The sequence below is a fragment of the Protobothrops mucrosquamatus genome, unplaced genomic scaffold (assembly GCF_001527695.2).
Source record: "Protobothrops mucrosquamatus isolate PMUCROS unplaced genomic scaffold, P.Mucros_1.0 scaffold_277, whole genome shotgun sequence".
In the NCBI taxonomy this organism is placed as follows: domain Eukaryota; kingdom Metazoa; phylum Chordata; class Lepidosauria; order Squamata; family Viperidae; genus Protobothrops; species Protobothrops mucrosquamatus.
This window is the reverse complement of record NW_015386353.1, coordinates 754,539-773,607: the sequence shown is the minus strand read 5'-3', so window position 1 is coordinate 773,607 and position 19,069 is coordinate 754,539. Positions and strand designations below refer to the sequence as shown.

At 39.9% G+C, this 19,069-nt stretch overlaps 1 protein-coding gene across 1 annotated transcript in view; it reads right to left on the bottom strand.

Moving 5' to 3' along the window:
• CD82 (CD82 molecule) overlaps positions 1-9,454 on the bottom strand; it is a 71,088-nt gene extending 61,634 nt beyond the window's left edge. The window contains exon 1 of the mRNA XM_015831715.1: positions 9,259-9,454. The gene's annotated coding sequence lies outside the window, so the exon portion shown is untranslated. The remainder of the gene's footprint in view (positions 1-9,258) is intronic.
• Between the last annotated feature and the right edge of the window lie 9,615 nt (positions 9,455-19,069).

Here is a 19,069-nt window from a genome sequence, read left to right as displayed (position 1 = left end):
CATATTCCCAATCCCTACCTTGTTTCAATTAGCCTACATCTCATCTTTCCCTTGATCTTGCAAAAGCTAACATAGCATTTGTGCATTTACAAAGGCCTTCAATCAGAAGTTGTTGGGGGGTTGTTGTTGTTTTTTTGATGCTATGCTACTCTAGGAATGCTGCATATATGCATAAAACATTCTGACATATTGGCAATCGGGCTGAATCTTTGGTGTCTCCAGTTTAAAAAGAAACAGGCGTGGATAAGATTCTGGAAAACACTGTCAAAGAGGGGAAGCACACTGCATTTAGGCTGAATGTCTGCATGAAGGACACCCTCATTCTTAGCCTCTAAGTGGCCAGAGAGGTTTTTTGTCATAAGCAGATTGAAGTCATGTGGAATAACAAGTTTCTCCAGATTGTTACCTTTTTGTAAGATTCACCATATCTGACTCATTGTTTACTGCAGTTGATCTGAACTATCCTCAAGGCCTCAAACAAAACCTTAGAAGGTTTAAAAGCAGAGATGAAACATTTCCAGAAGTGACAGACTGGGGTTTTTTTTTACATTTCCCGGGGGGGGGAGAGGGGGGAACTATTGAAAAACTGAAGTGTATGCAGGCGCTCATTTGTAACCATCACATTTTTTTAAAAAAAACCACTTTTCTCTACAATGAATTATCAGTAACTTGGCAGAAAACACTGCTGTTTGGATTTTTCAACAGCATGAATTTTTTCCATAAAACGTTCCTCTTTCTCCTCTGTCTAAACTTTCATATCTGTAACAAGAACAATTTCTTCTACTACAGACACCAAAGCAACTTTCACACACTGTGTAAATCCATTGTTTAGTGATAAAGTTGGCAGAGTCCAACATATCTTGCTAAGCCATGTTTTACAACTTAAAATGACTAGGTTCAAACTGCTACTAAGCCTAAACCAAACCATCCCTAATTGCACAACTATGAAACCAAACTGAAGGGTGTTTATAACAGAGTGCAGAGGTGTGTCATTAGGAGCAGAGACTGCCAAGTTTACCATTTTGTTTAGCAGGCTGTCTTTTCCATAACACTATCAGTGCACACAGTGTTTAACATAGGCATGCAAGCCAAATGAAGTCCATACAAAAAGGAGATGGCAAAAACATTTTGAAGGCAGTTCAGAACTTATGAAGAGAAAGGGGATACGAATAGCACAAATGCATTACATTTTGAATTTAGACACAATTTTAATGCATAGATCCATCTATCTCCATCTATTTCTAATAATTTCTGACTATCCTGTACAATCAGTCACTTGGCATGCTCCAGGTCCTATCTAACGACTGTTATCTTTCGTTAAAAGGGACCCAAGAAATGAACTTTCTCTGTTTCAGTATCCATCCTCTACAATAGAACAGTATTCTCCCAGAAATCTGTTAAGGCCCCTAGCCTGCATATGTTCCAACAGTCCTTAAAAAAATAGTTTTTCCTCCAGACATGGATGGGTGATAGGATTCTTATGAGAATATTTATGTTAAGTTTTATTCTTTATTGCTGTCTGGATGTTCTTTATTGCTGTCTCTTCTTTATACTGTTTTTGCATTTTTAGTGTTATTTGCTACTCAGAAATCACTATGGAATCCAGCATCATTATACATAGCTGGGTAAATATGCAAACCAGATTTTTAAATGGATGAGTATATCTCATTGCTTAAAATGAATACCCTTTACCCGGATGGTCTCAGTTGCTGACTGAAGTCAGAGAACTGCGTGCACAGGAAATGTTTGTGAATGTTACAAGGCATAGCTTTGGCTGGTCTTCAGAGGGCACAATACACAATAGTCACAGAAGCAGCCAAAGTCAGCTTGAGATCTGACCCTAAAGAGTTGAAATTATCTCTCCTTTTGTACCTTAGATGGCTTTTCCATGTAGTGGAAGTTAGATACACACCAACCCTAAAAACAGAGTAATAACAGAGGCAGAAAAAAAAACAGTTGGCAGAAATCCTAAATTTTACGAAATACTGTTCACACCATAGGCCAGCTATTCCCAACCCTTGAGACAACAATTGTGCTGAGACGACAAATTCCCAGTCAATGTTAATGTCGTTGTCCCAGTCAGCCTGAGAATTCTAACCTCAATGTATCTGGAGGGAACTGCATTGGCTTAAGAGCAGAGACTTCTTCAGAATACTGTACACAGTACACAGTTTGACCTAGTCTACTAGAAAAACAAGTTGAACATAAAAAATTAAGGTAAATTACTTGAGACCAAAATAGCAACCTGTGGCTGAAGATTTTATGCACCGCTGATTTTCCCCACTCACACTGGCAAGTAGCCAAAATCTTCAAACTCAGGGTGTCTAAACTTCAAGAAATCTCAACATGCAGGCGAGGCAAAGTTTAATGTAATTTCAGGTGGAAGAGAAGAAGCAGTACTTCATATACCAGGCTTAACTCACGGTTTGTATAACCATGGTTTGTTGAATAGGCCACAGGTATCTGGATTCACACTTTACATTACATCATATTTACAACCACAGCAGCTGAGTTCACCCACAACACTAGGCTGAAATCAAATAAATGCTGCTTGAACCTTGCCAGTCTTTTGATCTGAAGCAGCACTGTTTTCAGGTAACCAAGAACATATATTTGGCATCCTTAGGTGTCCAGTACCCAGAACACTGGTCTGCCAAGCTCCTGCCTACTTCTCAATCCTTGATTGCAATTCAGGAAAAGTCAGTAATGCAATATTACAGTACAATTCCCAAAGTATTTCACTCTAAATCACTATATCTAGAAAGGTATCTCTAAGCAGCAAAATCCTTAGCTGGGGACAAGAGAACAGAGACTGAAGATTGGTAAGGAGAGGCAAAATGAAAGCTGACAATGAAAAGATAATAAAATTTCATAACTCAACTTCTCAGTGCTGGGAGGAACAGGGAGGATTGGCTGCAATCCTTCACTCATCTGAATTGAAATACCACTCAGTTCTCATAGGCAGATACAGCAGCCTTGGCAACAGGTACAAGCAGGATGCCAGGATGAATGCTGTCTATGATTAAGATACCTGCCAAATTCACTCGTTGCTTGTTCTCTTGGGTTTCAGATTTTAATTCACAAGGATGAATTAAAGGAAAACAAACATCCCTCATGAATAATGCATAGGTCTTGTTACAACTGAATGTAAAGTGTAGATGCACATGCAGGCACACAGGAGGCATTGATATACGTTGTTTCCAACGCGTGCTATAGATGGCCTTATTAACGCTATACAAAAGATGGGAGAATATTACAGTAAATTTGTCCAGGTGCATAACTTCATTCTATTGTAGTGGTCAACATTGGAGAGATTAACATTTACTTATTGTAATAGCAATCTTGCCCACATAGCAGTTCAAAAGCATGCAAATGCAAGTAGATTAATAGGTACTACTTCAGTGAGAAGGGAGCAATGTTCTGTGCACCTTTGGCGTATATCCATGCTGTCCACATGACCACGGAAATTGTCTTCGGACAATGCTGGCTCTCTCAGCAAAGAAACAGATATGAACACTATGCCTTAGATTTGGACATGATTGACAGGGAAAGCTTTACTTTTTCTAGCATCCAGCCCTGTGGAAGGTGGGTTTTGTTTTGTTTCTTGGCACTTTCAAGCCAGTATTGACTGCTGACAGTTGTGTGGATTAGTCCCTGCAGTTTTCTTGGCAAGGTTCTTGGGAAATGGTTTGCCCTTGCCACCTTCCTAGTGCTGAGAGTGCGCAACTGCCCCAAGGTCACCCAACCGGCTTTGTGCCTAAGGCAAGACTAGAACTCAGGGTCTCCTGGTTTGTAGTCTGATGCCTTAAAGCCACAACACTAGTTCATGGAAGTATTAGGGATTTTTTTCCCCCTCTATTTAGGCACAAGTCACAGTTTGAACAATATCAAAAGCTAATGTCTGGAGTCACTCAGTAATGACTACATTAATGTTTATTGCACAAGATAAACATTTTCTTACTAAGTTGAAATATTCATACTGCTTCAGAGAACAGTACATGCATATGCAATAATGAGGTATCTGATTATAACACAAACGTGTCCGGCATGTGTATTAACATTAAAATTCCTCATATATCTTAATTGGCAAGATGATGCTACTATAGAAGTTGTAGGCCCAACATATCTGGAAGGAACCACAGGTCAATAATTGTCCTATGGCATATCTGAAATGCTCAAGAAAAACAAAGATTTATTTCCCTTTCCGATGAAGCAGAGATGCTTCTAAAGCAATTGTTTTTCACGTAAGAACTGCCTCTGACTCACCACTTTATACAGTCTGTAGATAATTTGAAGGATTACAAACCAACTTCTCTGGAATGGGTCAGCTGAGAATGCTTATATTTTTATGTTTTTGAAGAAAGCTAGTTTCTGCCTTGTATATTATTGATCCCTTTGCATGTATGGTTTCAGAAAATTACTTGCTATCTTTTGAACCTTCCAAGGCTGGCTTAAGTCCATCCATAAAACTGCAAGCCATTAATTCTTGAAGTTTCCATTTCAGTGTTATGCCTATTTGGCATATTGGTGTGCCCAGCCAAGAAGCATCCAAGACTACAATAGCAACAAAACAAAAGGCAAAAAGTTCAAGCCAACCTCATCCTCATGGAATACAGTTTAGTTCTTGCTGCTATGATTTGAGACAGCAGGGCAGAAGTTTTTTGATCAGAAAATGTAAATGCACCCACAAATGAAAGCAAGCCATTGTGAAAGATTAAATGGAAGAGACAGATTAGTTAGTACATTCAAGAGTTACCAAATGAAAGCATGTAATTTATGTGTGGTGATCCAAATCTACAGGGAAAAGTATTATTTCTACTGAAGCATATAAAATTCTAGGCAAGGATGCTTTACTTCTTTCAAGCCACAATTCTCCATATTAAACTATTCACACCATCCAGGTTGCTATAATTTATTAGATTTATATCCCATGTTTCTCCAAGATTTCAAGGCAGCTTACAAAGGCTTTTCATTTCATCCCAACAACAATCCTGTGAGGTAAATTGGCCAGAGAAACAATGTCAGGGCCAAAAATCACCCAATGAGCTTCCATATATGATAGCAAACTTGAACTATAGTTCAATACCGAATCCAATACCTTAATCACTATACCTCATTGGCCGACTTGTATTCCACAGGATGAGAAAAGAGAGGAATTAACAGACTTTAGAGATAGGAAGACAACAGCTATATTCTTTTCATTCCTTGCAGAAGAATTCATTTATCTATATATTTAAAGTATTCCTAGCCTATTTTTCTATTAGCAAACACTTCAATTTTATCCCAAATTTTAAACATGACAAGACGCTCAACTAAGCAACATGACAACAGTCCCCAAGTACATCAACAGAACGATATCCTTTCCTGAGCTATAGTTACATAGGACAATTCATTAAGCACATTAATCAAGATGGATAAGGAAAACTTTAACCAATATGGATAGAGGTGACTCAAATTGGATCAGGAGAACAACCATATTTAGCTACAAAATGTACTAACTCATACAATTATTTGCCCAATTAACTTAATTGGTTTATCAACTTTGAACAAGGGGAACTTCACCTGAGAAGCTGCCTTTGTTGGGACTTTATAAACCACTCCCACTTCAGTTGTTGTAATAAACAATGAACATAACACAGTTCTGTCCTAGTGTCACAGAACAGTGTTGCTGTTGCATTCCAGTTGACCTTAACAAAATCTCTATATATGAGACCTGATTTTGAAGATCCTCAGTTTCTTCATACCTCCAAGTTGCAAATGGCATACAAACCTAAGCCAAATATTATCACTATTATTTCAGAGGCTCATGCACATTAGGCTACTTCATTAGCAAAATATGAATGTATCATCAGGAGACACCTCTAGCTGAAGATAGGGCAGGTGGAGATATTCACAGATGCAGGCCTCAGTATACAACTTCTGTGTCACACCTAAGGGTTTTTTAGTAGTATAGTTTCAAGACCAGGCCTTTTTGTTCATTTTTCCTCTTCAATTGATCCCATACAATCCCCCAACCCCACCCCAACATCTAAAAAGATGATTTCTGGGATTATTTTCCACTCCCTCCAAATATCCTCAGACTCCCAACAGCCAGCTATTATAGCAATTATGTCTTATGAACTTCCAGTCTGCTACCAGTACCATCAGCCTACTTACAATTTGAAGACTGACTGCATTTACCAACTCTATGGCATAATAACCCACTAACTCTCTCCACAGACATATACACACTCCTGAAGGTCCAACTATACAGGACAGCAAACAATCAAATGGGTATACTTCTCAGTTCTATCCTGAAAGAAAAAGAGGCAACTGCGGAAATGATCTATTGTAATTGTGACTCTTCTGTCTCTTCCCTCCCCTCTCCCCAAAAAGATGGAGGTTGAAAAAGAAAGCAAGAGCAAGATCTTTCATCAAATCTTGGAATTTCCCTTGCCCAGCCAGTTTTCCAAGCTCCTCCAGTTTTCTAAAGACAAAAAAAATGAAGTGATCTAGCAAGCAAAGCAAAAATGTAGAAGACCATTAGATGGCAAGAAACAGTTTCCATCATCACTAGAATCAAAGTTGTTGATTGCAGGCCCAATATGGCAGCTCTGGTGAAGAGCCAAGAGGCAAACAGCCTCTGTTGTGCTCTTGATTTGCTTTATTCTGGGCAGAGTAGCATGTAGATTTGGCCCTCCATTCATTTTCTCATGTATTACCTGTTACTCCAAATACTTAGAGCTTCCCACCACATAGCAGCTGTTTTACATATTAAACCATCCTTTACTTTAACCATAATGTGTTGAGCATACAGTAATGACTTCATTTATACACAAACCATGATTTACCAATCTTCATGACTAGGTTGTTACAATCACAGTGCCAAAATCAAATAACACTGATGCACCCATCAAAAAAAACAACAGCTAACTTAATCATAATATGGTAATCCTATCCCGTAGGGTTCACATGTTGTATGGAACTATAAGGAGATTGCTTACTTTTGGTTGAATTTTGTCAACTACAGTGCCATGATTTCAAAATCTTGGTCTCTGGTTTATGAATTGGAAACTCCAGCTGAATCAAGCCATTCTGATTTAGCTTCTGCAAACCAAATAGGCAACACAACATAAAAGGTGGCCACTAAAGAAACAACAATTTTCTCACTGGTAGAAGACTTCCAAGGTCCCTTCCAACCACATTATCCTGTGTTCTAAGATAGCAGAAGAGATTTTGCCCAGCAGTCTAAATCTTTCCTACTGTGTTATTCCAAGTGATAGGACAGTGAGCAAGAGAAAACAGCTGCTCTTTCAAAAACAGAACTGTCACATCTATACATTTGCTCAGTCCTTGTGAGATTCTCTGACCTTCTCGGTAGGACTTGAGCAAGCAATAGTAATGTTGTTCAGCAATTGCTTACCTCACTTGCCCTCTCCCCTCTGCTATAAACCACAGCTTCCCCCAATGCAGTGCTTTCCAGGTGTGCTGCACTAAAGCTCCCATCATCCCTACTGAATGATCGGTATTAGTATCTGACATAACTGCAGGTTACCACTGTTGGGAAAACTGGAATATCTGCATGCTCAGTCCTTCTAAGAGGCTTAATAGAAAATGACAGGAAAGAAGTAATAGACTTGCTTAGTTGCCCACTCTCCCTCCATGTTAAACTGAACATTCTACCTGATGACTCACCTTTTCAAGAGATAATAAGAAGGGCTGGACAATTTGAGCTTAGCACAAGCAGTTCCAAGAGGCCAGATGGCCACTTCTGTGGTGACCTAACCTCTAAAATGCCCTGCCTGCCGAGAGAGGGTATAAGCAGGATGAGATGTCTACAGAATGCAGAACTGATTCTCCATACTGAGATACCCCAGAGAGTGAGCAAGCAAACACAACTATCTATTGTTCGCCTCCCTCCTTGCTCAGCCAGGAGTAGAGAGAGAAACCTGGGAATTTCCAGCCTAGGGCAGAGGGAAGCTCCCTGCCCTTCTCAGCTGGCAGTAAAGAGGAGCACCTTGTTCTTTATTAGTGGTTTGCCTCTCACTCCCAATCAGCTGTTTTACCTTCAGGAGGAGTGTGCAAGAAACTCGGAAAGCCTATTTAACATAAGGGCCTCAAAAAAACTGACTTGCTTGCTTTTCATTCACCACCGAAGAAAGCAACAAGCCAACATTTTGGCTTCAGCAACTTGTGGGCTGGCAATTTGCTGGACTTCAGCCTTCGTGCTCAAATAGGGAAGGGTGTGTATGTGTGTGTGTGCCTGCGCACACACTTGCTTTTCTGGGAGAGCTTTTCTGACAGTCCCTGAACCCACTCCCTTCTTACACCCTGAATAACAGCCAGACAGCTTCCAAAGGCTATCTGCTAGTCAAGGGAGAGGATTAGTGTAAAAGGAATCCACCAGTTGCCCATGGGAGGGAGGAAGTTCCCACCAACCCTTCTTCATGCTGTTTACCTGGAAAATCCCTTCCTTTCTCAAGTGGAACCATTTCCTAGCAATGCCCCCCCCCCCCCCGATGCCGGGAACAGCCTTCACCAACTGAACTTCTGCTTGTCTTGTCACTATTGTCCAGAAGCAGAAGGAGCAGAGCCAAAACAACACAGCCTCAAAACTATTCTGGGGGGGGGGGAGGGATTTTCTCTTCCTCCTATCCCCTTCCCTTCTTCCCTTAAGAAACAGTCCATTATTCCAAGAGGTGGAATAAAGAAACGACCAAGCTTTCGGGTCCTCGGAAATAGGCAAAAAGACCAAAAGAGCCGAGAAGAGGCCTTCGGATTTTTTTTTTTTTTGTATCAGTTCTCAAGCTGGCTTTCCGAAGCGGAGACGTGGCCCCTCTCCCCCCCTCCTCTCTCATTCCCAAGTCCCTTCGAAACATAAATCGTTGTCCTACACAATCTTGCCTTCAGCAAAAAAAAAAACTGGGGGGGGGACTCTGTTCAGGAAAAAAAAACCTCAGCGTCATGTGAGAATGCTCAGACACGAGATCTATCCGGTCGAAAATAATAGTTGTGGGGTGAGTGGATTTTAACAGAGGGAAGACGTAAGGGAAAAGGACGAAAGATCCTTAGGAGGAAACTGAAGGGGAGACGCTCCCTCGGTCCAGATAACCCCCCCCCCAAGGAAGCAGCCGCCAGCAAGGGCGGGAAAGCCCCCACTTCACGGACCCCGTCCGTCCTCGCCCTCCCTCCCTCTCTCCCCCCTTCGCCACGAAGTCCCGCAATCGCGCAGCCGAGAATCGCCCTCCTCGCAGGGGCAGCAACGCCGGCCAGCGTTACCTGAGACAGAAGCCCCGCCGTGCAATGAAGCGCCTGGCTTAGCCTCGCGGGCTCAGAAAATAACGCGAGTCGGAGGGTGGCTTCGGCTCCGCTTGGCTTCGTTTCTCAGTCCCAGCTGCTTTCAGTCCGCTCGGGCGGAGGAGGTGGCTGCAGCCAGGGCCAACCTCTAGGGCAGCCCAGAGACGCCTTCCACGCTTAACCCTTGCTTGCCCGGAAGCAAAGGCAGCCAGCAACTCAGCTCGTAAGCTGGAGGCCAGGGAAGGAGGAGAGCCACACGCCTTATGCTTTCACGTTGGCTTTAAGTGCTGCCGATCGGGTGTCACAAATACCGCGGGGACCTCCCGTCCGCCTCCGCTCTTTTGCCTTCTTTCCTTTTGTCAATCGGGTTTTTCCAGTCTTGGAGAACAGCCGCTTTTTCGCTTCTCCCGCTAGGCGTCTACACGAACATTTCTGACCCCCTTTATAACGCGTGGGTATTTCGGAGCATTTTGAAGCCTATTGCTTACAAACACACCGCGGGCCTCGTTCGCGCCTTGCGCTGACCTACGCGCGTGCAGGACAAACCACGACGGTAGCTACACGACACTGCACTCGCGGATTTCCAGGCTTAAGAACCAGATTCACCGCCCATAAGTCAAACCAAACCAGGGACAGATCGTCTTTTCGGATAACCAGGAGTTACGATCAGTGGGGTGCGGGGAAAGGGGCGGGGAATTCAGGCATCAACAATTATACAAATTTTTCGATCACGTGGCGGCGTCTCTGCAGGTGCACCGTGTAGCCTTGGAGGCGAGAAGGACTCTTTCCTGCGGTTTTTAGACGACAGCCCAAACCCGCTGAGATCTGGGCATTTATTTCATATTTTTAGGAATGGAACAGAATCTTTATAGATAGATTCCAGCACTTCAATTAACAGCTATACAGATCAAGGCGGTCATTCAGAAGAAACTAAATACATTGCGATCCAGGTCACAGCCTGGCGTCCTCCTGTCCCTCGATTTATATATGCACCTTTGGTTAATATCCTGAACGTTCCCTCCAGGCAGAGACACAAACTGTTAAGAAATGCCCTTTGCATAGTTAAATATGCCTGCGCGTCATCCAGAGTGTAGGTGGGTGGATGGGCACCAGAATGCCTGATAGGATCGGCGTAAAAAAAGACTCCGGAGTTGCTCCAACGGCGACACGCAGCAGCCTTCTTGCGGATGCAACCTGTGGTTGTCAGTGGCCATGCCAGAGGAGAATTCTGGGAATCGTAGTGCTAGCTCCCCCATTGTGGAACACATCGCCGGGATGGGGAGAGTTACATGTTTCAACAGGGGATGGGAATGTCTAACTTTCTGGAATGCTAAACATTTGCTAAACCTTGCTTATTTTTTTGGAGGGGAGAGGGGGAAACCTTCATGGCCGCTTCATAATCTTGTAGTTATAAAGTATAAACTGACAGACGCACCCGAGGTTTTTAAAATGCATGAGTAGGGCGTGTTCTGCTGCCAGCTGGAGGTCATGGCAGCTGCAGCCTTGTTTTCTTTCAGCCTGTGCATAATATTTCATGAATATCGGTTTGGGTCACAAATATGCCAGCAGCTGCCATCAGAGAGGATGTGTGGCAAATCCAAAATAAAAAAAAAAAATCTATTCTGGGTCAAGTGGGTATTTGATTGCCAACTGTGCCCAACAGCTGGGCAAGTGCTATGATTCATCGAAACAACCACTTGTTGCTTATCCTATTTTCCTTCCAATCGGTTGGTTTCGCACCTGCAAGTAAGTGGTGGGTGTGGCACTTTAGAGAATTCCAAGCATTAATTCTCCCTCTAAGCTTCAATCTGGGGATCTTCCTTGGTCCAAATAACTAGAGAAAACCAGGAAGAGAAGATTCTTCACTGTTACATAAATTTTGGGAATTCTCTGTGGCTTCCATGCCTTTCCCCAAATAGGGGAATTATTGTACTGTATTTAAAAAAAACTCTTCTTTTCAGGATGGGATGTGTGTTATAATTTTTGTTGAATTGGTTTTCACTATTCAGTTACCGTCCAATATATAATTTTTTACTGTCTTGAACAACTTCCATTTTCAACCCATTTTTGCAGCCCTTAGAAACCTCTGACCTCCAATCCTTGGTGGGAAGTCATGTGTTAGCCTCCAAGAAACTGAGACATTTAGAGAAGTAACGCAAAAAGGAACCAACATGTCTCAAAACTGGTAAATTATCAAACATGCTTTCTGCAGTGATTTCAGTGCACTATTACTTTATATTACTTATTACCCCATTAAATGGGTTCATCTGAATGGCTTTATGCTTTTACATATGGTATATACCCAAAAATGTATAGGGTGGTTGAGTGTGTTATCATTGTTCACAAATGTTTGAAAAACAAATTCAAGTATTGTAAGTTTCCACATAAGTGTGTGTTGAAATAGGTTCTCTTGTTTGAGAGTGTAAAAATGGGTTAATATTACAGGAAGAGGGATTGCAACCAAAAGGTAAAAGAGCAGATCAACAGAGGAACCAACTATCCAGGGAGAGTGGGGTGGTGGTCAGATCCCTTCACTGGATGTTGGCAGAGAGTAGATAGCCATCTTTCTGCATAGCCTTTGTTTAAATGTATGCCCCAAATGGAGATTGAACAAAGGGACCTAAATGGCCTCTTCCAACTTTAAGATTCCAAAAATTAATATAAATTTTAAATCAACTATGAATTTAACCAGACTGAAAAGGGCAGGTTAATAATGGAGATTTTAATGTTGTTGTTTTTTAAATCAGAAGGAATGTATTCTATAGCTTAGGAGCAATACAAGAGAAGACATTTTCTGTGTTCCCAGTAACTGGACCTTAGAAAGTGCTGGCAAGAGAGGTGAACTGGATGGATGGATGGATAAATGATATGAATCAATAGATGGATGGATATGGATATGGATATGGATATGGATATGGATATGGATATGGATATGGATATGGATATGGATAGATGGAGGGAGGGAGGGAGGCTTCCAGAAAACAATTTACAATCAGTTTTCTAAAGCTATCAAGATTATGGGCCTCAAGGGCAACCTATACAGGTTACAGTCTCAATTACTTCATATGTCTTACTTCTGTAGCTGTCTTACACCAAAGCAGCCTTCTGCATCTTGGTACTGATTAGATGGGTTGGTCTTCTGTTTCCAGAATCCATAGACAACATGAAGTCCAAGTTCCAGAGGGATCTGATTGGGAAAGGCTGCTGTGGATCATATGGTGAAGCAGACCTTTGGTGTCAGTCCAGGAGAAGTTAAGCTTGTAACTGGGGACAATCTCTTTCATATGCTTTCTGCAAATAACACAAAGTAGCACAGGGGCTGAAGTGCTGGGCAAGCATTGTAGAGAGGGAAGTTCATGTTCAAGTCCATCTTCAGTTATGGAAATACATTAGGTGTTTTAAAGCTACACTTCCTCTTTTAGTCCAGGGCTATGCTTGTCTATGGAGATTCTCATCCAGGTCATGGTTGTCCCAAAGATGCTTCTCCAAAAGGCAACTGGACTTTCTTGGTTCTTTTCCTTGAAAAAGTTTTGCTTCTCATCCGAGAAGCTTCTTCTGTTCAGAAGCTTCTTGGATGAGAAGCGAAACGTCTTCAAGGGAAAAAACAAAGGAAGTCCAGTTGCCTTTTGGAAAAGCACCTTTGGGACAGGGCTATGCTTGGTGCTGTGAGATCTTGGATATAATTCAAACAAATATGGCAACCATTTTGAGAGTGCAACCCAGACATGGTAAATGCCAAATAAACCCCAGACCTGGGAGAAGCCTCTAGGGGGCTTCATTGAAATAAAATGCAAAGATTTAAACTGAACAAACTTTCTCCATTAATATACTATATCCCTAATTAGGGTATTTCAGAGTTTTTCTTTTTGCGCTTTTTGAGAGTCTGGTGAAATCCGTGAATCCTTTTTTTGAAAAATGTTTTTAATTGCTTTACAAAGGAAATCAATGTTCAAATTTATAATAGGATAGAATACATAACATTATAAATTAGGTTTATTAAAGTTAACAGTTTTGGAATCTGGAGGTCATAAATTAGGTTGTTTATCTACATTTAATTGAATGAAAAGCGAAATTTCAGTAAAAGGTTAGAGAAAATAAAGTTGTAACTTTTTTTTTCCATTCAGGTTCACAGACCTTTAGAAAGCTATTCAGACTCTGAAGGAATCCATGAACCCCAGGCTAAAATGCCCTTTTCTATTTTAAGTAAAAAACAAAACAAAACCAATTCAGACCAATATTCTGAACACATAATCTTTATTTGTCAGTCCAGTACTTGTGATTCATCTAGAGGCTAGCAACTTCACATTATCTTCTGCTGAAAAATCTGCCTCCTAGCAACAGGGCAATAATAGTAGTTGTCAATTTATCATCTCTCCAGCTTGGAGGACTTAACTTTGCAACTAAAGTGCAAATTCAAGAGACACAATAGGGTTACAGAAACTGATAGTTTGATTTTTTTTTTAATTTCAGTTTACTTCATCAAGGCGATAAGGGCTATTGCCGTACTGTAATTGGCTTGCTGGCAACCATCTTGTTTTGCAAAATTTAGGAGGAATCAGGCAGTTTTCAGACTACCAAATTTGGTTAAAAAGACCTTTGCTTTTGTGAACTGCAGCTCATTTCAATAGATATCTTTAAAAAAAAAGCTGATGCTTTTTAAGAAAAAGATATCAGAAATGCCTTTTAATGAAAAGGAATGTTTGCCTGAAAGGGCGCTACTAGACTCCTTGTGAACCTTGTTTACAATAGACCAGCACAGGTCTCCCCCTATCTTTCCCTACAAGGCTTTCTCTCCAGATCGTCCCTTAAAGGATGATTCCACCTTTTGGAGGCAAAATCAAGCTGTTCAGTTGTTACACAAACAGGCAAATGCTTGGCTGCTTGTGCTACCATTAAGTGCATGTTTAAGCAAGAATTGCCAGCTGTCATCTGACGGTCTTCCTTTGCCTTCAACAGCTGCACAATCAGCAGGCACTCAACAGGCAATGTTTTTTTTTTCTCATCACTTCTTTAAATCAGAGCAGTCTGCCTGATAAATTTCTACTTTTTGAAAACTGAAAAGAAAAAAAATGATGTTTCAATTTCTTTATCTATATGTGGTTGCAGAAATATTGGCCCCAAACATTAAATGGGCTGCAAAAATGGAGAGCACCAGTAGGTAGTATCAAATAGCTTGCTCTAAATCTTTGCTGCCATCTAATGGGCATCTAGATATCTACTACACTAAAGATGTTACCTAGTTAGGTAATGAAACAGACTGCAAGAAAGCAACCAAGATCAGAGAAAACCAAGGGCCCGACATCTAGATACATGCAGCCCAGTTCAGACTAAACATTTCTCACTCTTTCTTTAACAGGTCATATGTTTATTTACAGTCTGAAACTGTAGTACCCAGAAAATGTTTTATATTAGCGATGATGCTCCAAATGTTTGCTGCATTCCAGCCTGTACTCCTCACATGCTTCATTATAAGCCATTTAAATTTAAATCAGGAAATCCCAATATTTTTTATTCCTTTGCATCTTGCAAGACTTTATATCTAATCCTTGGTTTCTCCTCTTGCCATGCAAATCTAGATATATCTTACTGCCAGTGCTTTTTTTTTTTTTGTCATAGAACGCACTGAAATGGAGTTCCGGGACCTTTTTTCGATGGATTTTCCAAGTTTTAAAAGTAACTTTTGAAAATTAGATGTTTAGTCCACGTGGACTTGAATCGCCCTGTCGAGCATAGCAGGTCAGCAGCAAAATCATTAAAACAGTGCATGTGGGCTGCTTGTGTGTCGAGTCTGATGTATGTGTACTTCGTCCGCACTGGTTGTGATGGCGCTGCTCAGCTTGTGGCATTGCTAGGCTTGTGATTGGTCATGTGGCCACATGCTGAATGCTTACTGCAGGCACCTGACCGTTATGTTTCGTTACACAACTGATATGTGTGTGTGTGTGTGTGTGTGTGTGTGTGTGTGTAGAGTGATTCACTACGTGCAAAAGGTAAATAATTTCTTTATTTTAAAAAATCATTGATGAATTGAAAATCTTTTTTAAATTTTTCGTGTAAAAGTGTGACCCCAAATTTAAAAATGTCTTTGTCTTTTGGTTATTAATTATAAAATCAGCTAATGCACCAAAATCCTTTAGTTTTTCCATTAACATTTCTATTCCTTCCAAATCATCAGTAAACACCAACAATTTACATGTTTCCCTTTTAATCTTCATTTCAACAATTCTTTCATCTAATGTTTTATGTCTCTGTTCAATTCTTCCAAAACTAATATGAATAACAGTGTTAATGGGACATCTTGTCTTGTCCCTTTCTGTATTTCACAAAATTTGTTGATTGTCCATTTACAATTTTCTGTGCCCTTTGTGGGACATAAATTGATTTTAATAAAACCCTTACCAATGTTCATATCTTCCATAATTGTATACAAGAGTGTCCAGTTCAAATTGCCAATGGCCTTTTTTGCATTAAAAAAACTCAATGCAGCTTGCTACCCATTGTGTTGTTCTAGGTATTCCAAACTATCTAATATATTTCTACTATTGTCTCTCAATTAGCTTTTGAGTAAAAATACACACTAATTTCACCAATAAGGTCCTGTAATACTATTTTCATCCTCTCAGCTAAAATCATCATAAATAACTTATTGTCATTATTTAATAATGATATTGGGCTTTTTGGTAAAGTAAGATGCTGACTTTCCTTAAGTATTAATAGTATATTAGTTTATATTCAACTGTCTGGTGTCTCTCCAGTCTGTAAAATAAAATTCATAATGTAATTCATAATGCAGATGTAATAATTTAAAATATTTATAATGAGGCTGATAATCTCACCAGACATTTTCCCTATTTTTACTTCTATTATGGCTTCACAAACACAGGGTTCTATTCCTTAATTGTTTCTGTTTTTCTGTGATCCTTGGTATTTTTTTTCCTTTGGATATTCATCAACCTTTGCCAGTGAATGTCTTCTTCTTTACATAATTTAAAATAATGTTGACTGTTTGGTATGTTTAAGTTATCTGTTACTATGGTGTATCCATCTTGTAATTATAATACGACCTGAGATAAATAAAGCACCTAGAAGCAATCAAGATTATTACTAGATGCCAGTATTGGTTTGTTAAAAACAGATCATACCAGTCTAACCATATTGCCTTCTTTGATAAAATATCTAAAATAAGTGAATCAGAAAAATCCTGTGGACATAGTTTACTTAGACTTCAGTAGGGCATTAGAAAACGTAGATAGCATCATTAGCAGATGGATTCACAATTGGCTGACCAACCACACTTAGCAGGTAGTCCTCAATTGAACTATCTCTACAAAGAGGGAAGTATCCACTGAGGTATCTCAAGGTTCTGTCTTAAGCCCAGTACTCTTCAACATCTTCATAAATGTTCTAGATGAGGAGCTAGAAGAGAAATTTGTCATGTTTGCAGATGACACCAAGCTGGGGGAATTGCTAACACTTTGGAAAATAGATTCAAGATTCAGAACAATCTTCATAGACTTGAACACTGGGCCCTATCCAATAAGATGCAGTTCATTGATGAGAAAAGTAAGGTTCTTCACTTAGGCAGGAAAGACCAAATGTATAGGTGCAGAATAGATGGTACCTGGCTGAACAGTAGTAACAGTAAGAGAGATCTAAGTGTCCTAGTGGGCCACCACTTAAGTATGAGCCAGCAATGTGCTGCAACTGCCAAAAAAGCCAATGCAATCCCTCTGCATCACATCAAGATTGTGAGATGTGATAATGCTGCTTTATACGGCACGAATGAAGTCACACTTTGAATACTGTGTACAGTTCAGATCACCATGGTAGAAAAAAGACATCGAGACCCTAGAAAGTGTGCAAAGAACATCAAAGATGATATAGGATCTGGAGGCTAAATCATATGAAGAATGGTTGAGGGAGCTAGGTATATAGCCTATCAAAAAGAAGAATGTGGGGGGGGGAGAGAAACATGATGACTGTCTTCCAGTACTTGAGGGGTTGTCACAGAAAAGAGTGGATTGACTTATTCTCCAAAGCACCAAAGGGCAGGACATGAAGTAATGGATGGAAGCTTGTTAAAGACTGATCCAACCTAGAAATAAGGAGAACATTTTCCAGCAGTAAGAACTATTAATCAGTGGAATAGTTTGCCTCTTGGAGTTGTGGATGCTCCATCACTGGAGTTTATAAAAATAGACTGGAAAACCATTTGATCAGGATGGTATGAACAGGGGTTGGACTCGAAGACCTTCAAGAGCCCTTCCAATCCTGTTATTCTATGTTTTATGAAGGAATGAGACTTCAGTGGATAGAAAACTACAGCTTATACACATAAATCCTTGTCAATGAATAGCAGTAATAAAAGTGTTAATATTTATTGCACTGTGGAATTTGTTCTTTGTTGGATAATGGAGGAAAATATATTTTCAATCTTAGTGCTGAATTTCCCCTCACTACATTAATAACCATCCAACTATATGCTCAATAAAAAACTGCAGATGATCTATTACATTAATATTTCCGACAGAGATTTAAAAAGCCACAGGGCTTCCTTTTCTTGTACTTTTGAGATAGTTACTTCTGTTTTTTTTCCCCCAGGAATTTCCCAGTAGAGGTATTTTAATATCATAAAATTATTTTAGAGTCACTAAGAAGTTAGGCTCCTACAGATGGCAGAAAATCATTACAATACTTTCATGAGCGTTCTGGGAAAATAATCTCATTTTTTCTTTTTCATTACTGCAGACTTTATCTGCTTTTCTGTGTTTATCCAGAAAGACTTGGACCTGAAGCATGTCTCTTGAAAGGTGTAGAAGTCTTTAGTACTTTTTAGCTGCTCATAATATCATGGGAGGGTAGAGTAAGATCAATAAGTGCTATGGTTCACTTATTCTTCCCCTACATAAAGCCTTTTGTTCACATCTGTTGTTCAACTGTGATCATTTGTGTTTACTTTCAAAGCAAAAAGGGGCTGAAATGTGAAGGCTTTAATAGAACTCATCTGCTCATTCTTGTTTTCCCCTCCTAAGCCTTATCTTGCCTCTAGGAATTTGTTCTTACTCCCTACTAATACCTGTGCTCCAGGTATCTTTACGTGCTGCTCATACTAACTAAAGCATTTGATTGATTCCTTTGGCTTTGCTGTCCACCCCATAGACAACTGGAACATTTCAAAGTTCCTCAGTGCTATAACACAATTGTTTTCCAGATAGCAATGTATGCCACCTTCTGGTCAAATTTAACTTGCACATGTGTTAAAATATTTATAATCATATGAATGGAGAGAAAAAATAGAGAAAAACATGATTCATTCTTCAGTGAAGTGCACTTATCTAATTGTAAAAAAGAGGCTACTGGAATTCTGCCCAGAAACCTTTTTTCTCTTTCTCTCAATCTATTTCATTCTCTTTTGGTCATCATGTTTTCCCAGTTAATGGTTAAAATATTTCAATACTATAAATATAATTATCACTACAAGCTATTCCGTTGTGTATAAAGTCTGCATTTTCCACATCTGCTTATCTCTTGCTATGTTGTTTTGAACGGGTTGAAAAGCTTTTAGTGTTTGTGTACTGTATAACTGAGATTTTTTTAAAATAGCAAATTATACAAGTAGCTGCAATTTGCTCAAATTTCACTGGGTGTCACTCTGTAATCTCAAATGTTATCTTAAACAACTAGGTTCCCCCTTTAATAAAATAAGGAATTTGGGTAGGCAATGTTTACAATTGTCTACACGTTAATATATTACAAAACACTAGAATAACCTTTACAATAATTTATACAGGTC